The sequence below is a fragment of the Diceros bicornis genome, chromosome 15 (assembly GCF_020826845.1).
Source record: "Diceros bicornis minor isolate mBicDic1 chromosome 15, mDicBic1.mat.cur, whole genome shotgun sequence".
NCBI lineage: Eukaryota > Metazoa > Chordata > Mammalia > Perissodactyla > Rhinocerotidae > Diceros > Diceros bicornis.
In genome coordinates, this window is record NC_080754.1 from 29,711,968 (window position 1) to 29,718,268 (window position 6,301).

The following is a 6,301-nucleotide window of genomic DNA, read 5'->3' on the forward strand; positions in this document are numbered from 1 at the left end:
TGGGAGAGAATATTTGCAAAACATACATCTGACAAGGGGTTGATCTCCATAATATATAAAGAACTCACACAACTGAACAACAAAAAAACAAACAACCCGATCAAAAAATGGGCAGAGGAAATGAAGAGACACTTCTCCAAGGAAGATATACAGATGGCCAATAGGCACATGAAAAGATGCTCAACATCACTAATCATCAGGGAAATGCAAATCAAAACAACACTAAGATACCACCTCATGCCCGTTAGAATGGCTATAATCACCAAGACAAAAAACAACAAATGTTGGAGAGGTTGTGGAGAAACAGGAACCCTCATACACAGCTGGTGGGAATGCAAATTGGTGCAGCCTCTGTGGAAAATGGTATGGAGATTCCTCAAAGAATTAAAAATAGAGATGCCCTATGATCCAGCCATCCCACTACTGGGAATCTATCCAACGAACCTGAAATCAACAATCCAAAGAGGCTTATGCACCCCTATGCTCATTGCAGCATTATTCACCATAGGCAAGAAGTGGAAGCAACCTTAGTGTCCCTCGACTGACGATTGGATTAAGAAAATGTGGTATATATATACAATGGAATACTACTCAGCCATAAGAAAAGACAAAATCGTCCCATTTGCAACAACATGGATGGGCCTAGAGCATATTATGTTAAGTGAAATAAGCCAGAAAGAGAAAGACAAACACTGTATGATCTCACTCATATGTGGAATATAAACCAACACATGGACAGAGAAAACTGGACTGTGGTTACCAGGGGCAGTGGGGGTGGGGGGTGGGCACAAGGGGTGAAGGGAGTCATATATATGGTGATGGACAAACAAAAATGTACAACCCAAAATTTCACAATGTTAGAAACCACTAAAACATCAATAATAATTAAAAAAAAACATGAGGGGGAAATCCTTCCAGCCAAAAAAAAAAAAATCCCTGCTCTCATGGGGCTTAAATCCTAGTGGGGGAGACAGAAAATAAACAAGATAAATAAGTATTTGTATTGCCATGGTGATAAGTGCTAAGGATAAACATAAAGTAGGAAAAAGTGATAGAAGTTGTCAGAGATGAAGGGATGGTGGTGCAATTTAAAAAATTTCACTCTTGGGCCGGCCCTGTGGCTTGGCGGTTAAGTGCTCGCGCTCCACTGCTGGCGGCCCCGGTTCGGATCCCGGGCACGCACCGACGCACCGCTTCTCCAGCCATGCTGAGGCTGCATCCCACATACAGCAACTAGAAGGATGTGCAACTATGACATACAACTATCTACTGGGGCTTTGGGGAAAAAAAGGAGGAGGATTGGCAATAGATGTTAGCTCAGGGCCGGTCTTCCTCAGCAAAAAGAGGAGGATTAGCACGGATGTTAGCTCAGGGCTGATCTTCCTCACAAAAACAAAAACAAAAACAAAATAAAATAGTTTCACTCCAAAGGTGACATTTGAACAAAGACTTGAAGGAGGTGGAGTAACAAGGCACGCAGAACAGGGAACAGGAGTAGATTCAAGATTTGTGACCCAATTTTGTGACTCTCTTTAAGAAAAAGAATATAAAATTATTCATATAAAATTAGCTGCAGGTGGGGGCCAGCCCAGTGGCGGAGTGGTTAAGTTCGTGTGCTCCACTTCGGCAGCCCAGGGTTTGCAGGTTCAGATCCCGGACACAGACCTGTGCATCACCACTTGTCAAGCCATGCTGTGGCAGCGTACCATATAAAGTAAAGGAAGATGGGCACAGATGTTAGCCCAGGACCAATCTTCCTCAGCAAAAAAGAGGAGGATTGGCAACAGACGTTAGCTCAGGGCTAATCTTTCCTCAAAAACAAGAAAAGAAAATTAGCTGCAGGGCCTTAGAGAGGCCCATGCAAGTGAAGAGCTGGAAGCTTACGCTCCATTAGCTTAAGAGTAACTGCCTTGCTCGGGGAAGAGCATCCATGCAGAGAGAACAGCAAGTGCAAAGGGAGGCTCAAGCATGCACAGTGAGCACAAAGAGGCCAGGGTAGCTGGAGCAGAGCGAATGAGACAAACAGCAGAGTGGGGTGCGGTCAGAGGGAGCTGGGGCCAGATTACAGGGGATGTTGGGCTTCGGCTTTACTAGTTGGGATGGGAGCCACTGGAGGGTTTTGAGAAGAGGAGTAACGTGATCTGGCTTCCATTTTGAAAGAACCCCTCTGACTGCTCTTTTGAGAATAGACAATATTTTGAAGTACATCAGGGATGGGAGCAGAGAAACCAGTTGGAGCAATTGAGGAGAGAGATGCCGGTGGCTCAGACTGTTACCGAACCAAGTGAGCTCACGTCCTGGTGAGTTAAATAAGACTCTACACCAGTGGAAGTTGTCTCACAAAGCAAAGTGTATTTGCAGCAAATAGGAGGCCATGAGGAATCATTTCCAAAGTCATGGCGTCCCCGAACAAAGGGAAGCAGGAACTTTTATTTCAGTTGGTGAATGAATATTCAAAAGGGAGAGGCAGATATTCGCTTGCACAGGCTCAGCTGGAAAATATGCTTCCACATAAGGAGGCCTAAGCTCCTCCTGGAGAGATCTTTGCATTAAAAATAAGGCAAAGGTCATGGGCATAGCTCTTGTGGTGAGGCTTGGTCAGTTTGAGGATGGCTGGTGGTTACATCTCCTTAACATACAAAAGTTAAAGAAACAATTTGGAAAAACAGTTAATTGCTTCCAAACCCACCTTTGAGTTTCTTGAGGCACCTAGTTGGTGACAAGACCAGGTACAAAAAGTGGCAGCATCAGAGGTGTGAAAAGTGGCCCGATTCTGAATATGCTTTGAAGACACAGTCTGCAGGATTTGCTACCAGATCAGATGCAAGGGTAAGAGAGAAAAAGAAATGTCAAGAATGACTCTGAGGATTTTGTCCTGAGTAACTGGAAGGATGTAGTTCCATTAACTGAGATGGGTGGTGGGGGGGCGGGGATTTGAGAGCAGATTTTAAGTGGAAGATTAGAGTTTAGTTTTGAATATATTAACTTTGAGATGCTTATACACCCAAAGGGAGAGACGGAGTCTGGAATCCAGTCTGAAAGAGAGCTGGCCTGGAAAAAATAACTTCTTGAACCTGGATTAGATCACTAAGAAAGTGAATATGGATAGAGAAAGGCAGTGGTCCTCGATTTGAACCCTGAGACCCTCTGATATTTAAAAGTGAAGGAGGAGAGACGGAACTGGCGGAGGAGACAAAGAAGGAACAGGCAGGAGGTAGGAGAAGAACCAAGAAAGAGTGATCTCCCATAAGCCAGGTGAACAAAGAACATCAGAGGCAGAAGTGATCAAGGGCTTCAGATGCTGCTAATTGGTCAAAACATGAAGACTGAGCATGGCTGCAGAATTTAACAACACATGGAGATCACTGGTGATAGGAGGCATACCAGTGGGGTCCAGACCTCAGCAGAGTGAAAATCGAACCACAATTAAACCTGCAGTGTGATATGTCTGGCTGTGCTGCCTTTAGCCCCTGTAAGCAGTTCACCCCATCTGGTGTGGTCCCTGGGACCTTCCTCCTTCACTCAGGACTTGTGCGCTGCTCCTGCCTCCAGGTTCTTTCCAACCTTGCAAGCCAAATTCAGACACCTGGACCAACACTTCACATACCGGAAGCCACTGATCTCCCAGACAGCTGGGATTCTATAATCCCCTGTGTGGGAAAAAGAAATAGAAAATACAAGAGAGACAAGGAGAGAGAAAGAGGTAAACTGGAGACAAATGAGTTGCCCATTTTTAGCTTCTGATGTCAGTGAGTACATACTACCTTTACATTGTGAGTTAGGTGTAAATTACAGAACTGTATCAATGACTGTGAAGATGGTACAAGTCGGTGGGAAGATAGCTAAAGCGACATTACATCTATCTGTTTACAAAAGGACTTTCCTTTTTTTTTTTCCAAGTAAAAATAGGTAATCATCGGGGGCTGGCCTGGTGGCACAAGTGGTTAAGTGCGCGCACTCTGCTGCAGCAGCCTGGGCTTTGCCAGTTCGGATCCCAGGTGCGCACCGATGCACCGCTTGTCAAGCCATGCTGTGGTGGCGTCCCATATAAAGTAGAGGAAGATGGGCGTGCATGTCAGCCCAGGGCCAGTCTTCCTTGGCCAAAAAAGAGGAGGATTGGCAGATGTTAGCTCAGGGCTGATCTTCCTCACAAAAAAGAAAAAAAAAATAGGTAATCATCAAACTAATATAAGGATTTGAAAGAAAACTGAAAGGCCAAGAAGAGGCTGCTCTAAGGTTTATAGTATGTATCTTTAACTTAGCACAGTGATCTAATGCACATGTAGTATAAGAACCACACAGCAGTCTACTTTACCTTCTCCCCTCCTGATCTATCTGCTGCTATGGTTTACATTTAACTTTTACATGTGCTATAAAACCTCCACGACATTGTTCTCCTTTTTATTTAAACAGTCAATTGTCTTTTAAAGAGATTTAGATAATAAGGAAAATTTTTCATGTATTTACCCATGTAGTAGCTCTTCATTCCTCTGTGTAGACCCGTATTTTCTTCCGGTATGATCATCCTTCTGCCTAAAGGACGTCCCTTAACCTTTCCTGTAGTGCAGGTCTGCTGGTGATGAACTCCTTCAGATTTTGTATGTCTGAAAAAAAGCCTTTATTTCATTTTGTTTATGAAGGATATTTGTGCTGGTTCTGGAATTCTGGTTAACAGGTTCGATTTTTTTTCTTGCAGTGCTTTAAAGAAGTGGCTCCACTGCTTTCTTGCCTGCATTTTTTCCAGTGGAAATCTGCTGTCGTCCTTGTCTTTGTTCCATCCATGTTTCCTTAGGCTGCTTTTCAGGTTTTCTCTTTATCATTGCTTTCGAGCACTTTGATTGTGATGTTCCTTGGTGTCGTTTATTTCATGTTACTTATGCTTGGGGTTTATTGAGCTTCTTGGATCTGTGAGTTTATAGTTTTTATCAAATTTTGGTCAAATCTTGGAAAAATTTTGGCGAGTATTTCTTCAAATGTTTTTTTCTGTTCTGCCTTTCTTCTTTTCTCTCTGAAGCTGACCTTTGACTGGCTCAGGTGGCAATATATGTCCAAAACACACTGGGGAAAAAAAGCATAGCTAGCTTTTTTAAAAAAAATGATCTTGGGACCAAGAGCCAACTGAGGGCATTCCTGTTGGGCCACAGCAGCATGAGGGAGCCCAGAGGAGTCACCCTCCTGAGGTACTACTATCCATGCTGACTACCCAGCCCTCTGGTTGCCCATGTCATGAGGAATGCCACAGTGCCCAATGCCACCAGGCCAATAGTGACTCCACCATGGGCTATGTGTTGGGGCCTCTCTTCCTCATCACCCTGGTCAAGGTGGTGGTGGCTGTGGTAGTGTATGTCCAGAAGAAAAAGTAAGTGGACTGGCTTCACCATCACTGATTTCCCACGGACAGCTATCACCCCACTGAGGAGCTACAGAAGGCTGAGCAGGAGCCATGGGAGACCCCAGGTGGTACATGGCTGGCAGAGTGGCTACCAGCACAACTGGATTCCCTTGCTGGATGTCAAGACATGGCCTGACCCCCTTGCCCTGATCTTCAGAACCACAGGGTCCTGGAGTGCCTGGGGGCCTGTGATCTGCTGCTTCCCCCTCCCACTTGTACCCACCCAGCCCCCCTTGCTGGGTACTGGGTCTCCACTCCTCCTCCCACCTGTCCCCAGCAGCCCCTGTTTCCTAAGCCCTTGCATAGCAGCCAGTCTCCATCATCACCTCCTCCCCCCAGGCCTTCAGTCCTCTGTGGTCTCTGAGCCTGCCACCCACTCCTAGGTGCTAATGGGAAGCTGTTCTGTCTGGGGTGGAAGGGTGGCTGGGAGATGGAGCTTCGCCCTTTCCATGGGCACCACCTTTCTCTAGCCCTCCCTGCCTTGCCTTCAGAGTTGTTTCCATGGTGACAGAGCCTATTGTATTTTGTAAATAATAGTTTTGTGGCAAAAAGAATAATAATCTTAGAGTAAGATAGATTTTAGAAAAATATATAAATAGCATGTAAACAACAGCCATTAAAGAGAGAGAGAGAAAAGAAAATAGAGAAGAGAGAAGAAAAATGATAGATAAATTTGATAGCACAAAATGTTTAAACAATGGCAAAAAAAATACTCTAAACAAAACCAAAAGATAATGACAAAAAGAGAGGAGAGAACACATATGTAACACATATGACACAGAGCTAATTAGCGTTATAACAAAAGGACATTTACAAATAAAGAAGACAAAGATTTTTTAAAAAGAAAGAAATGAGCAAAGGATATAAAAAAGTAGTGCATGGAAAAAAAGTAAATGGCTAAAAAACGTA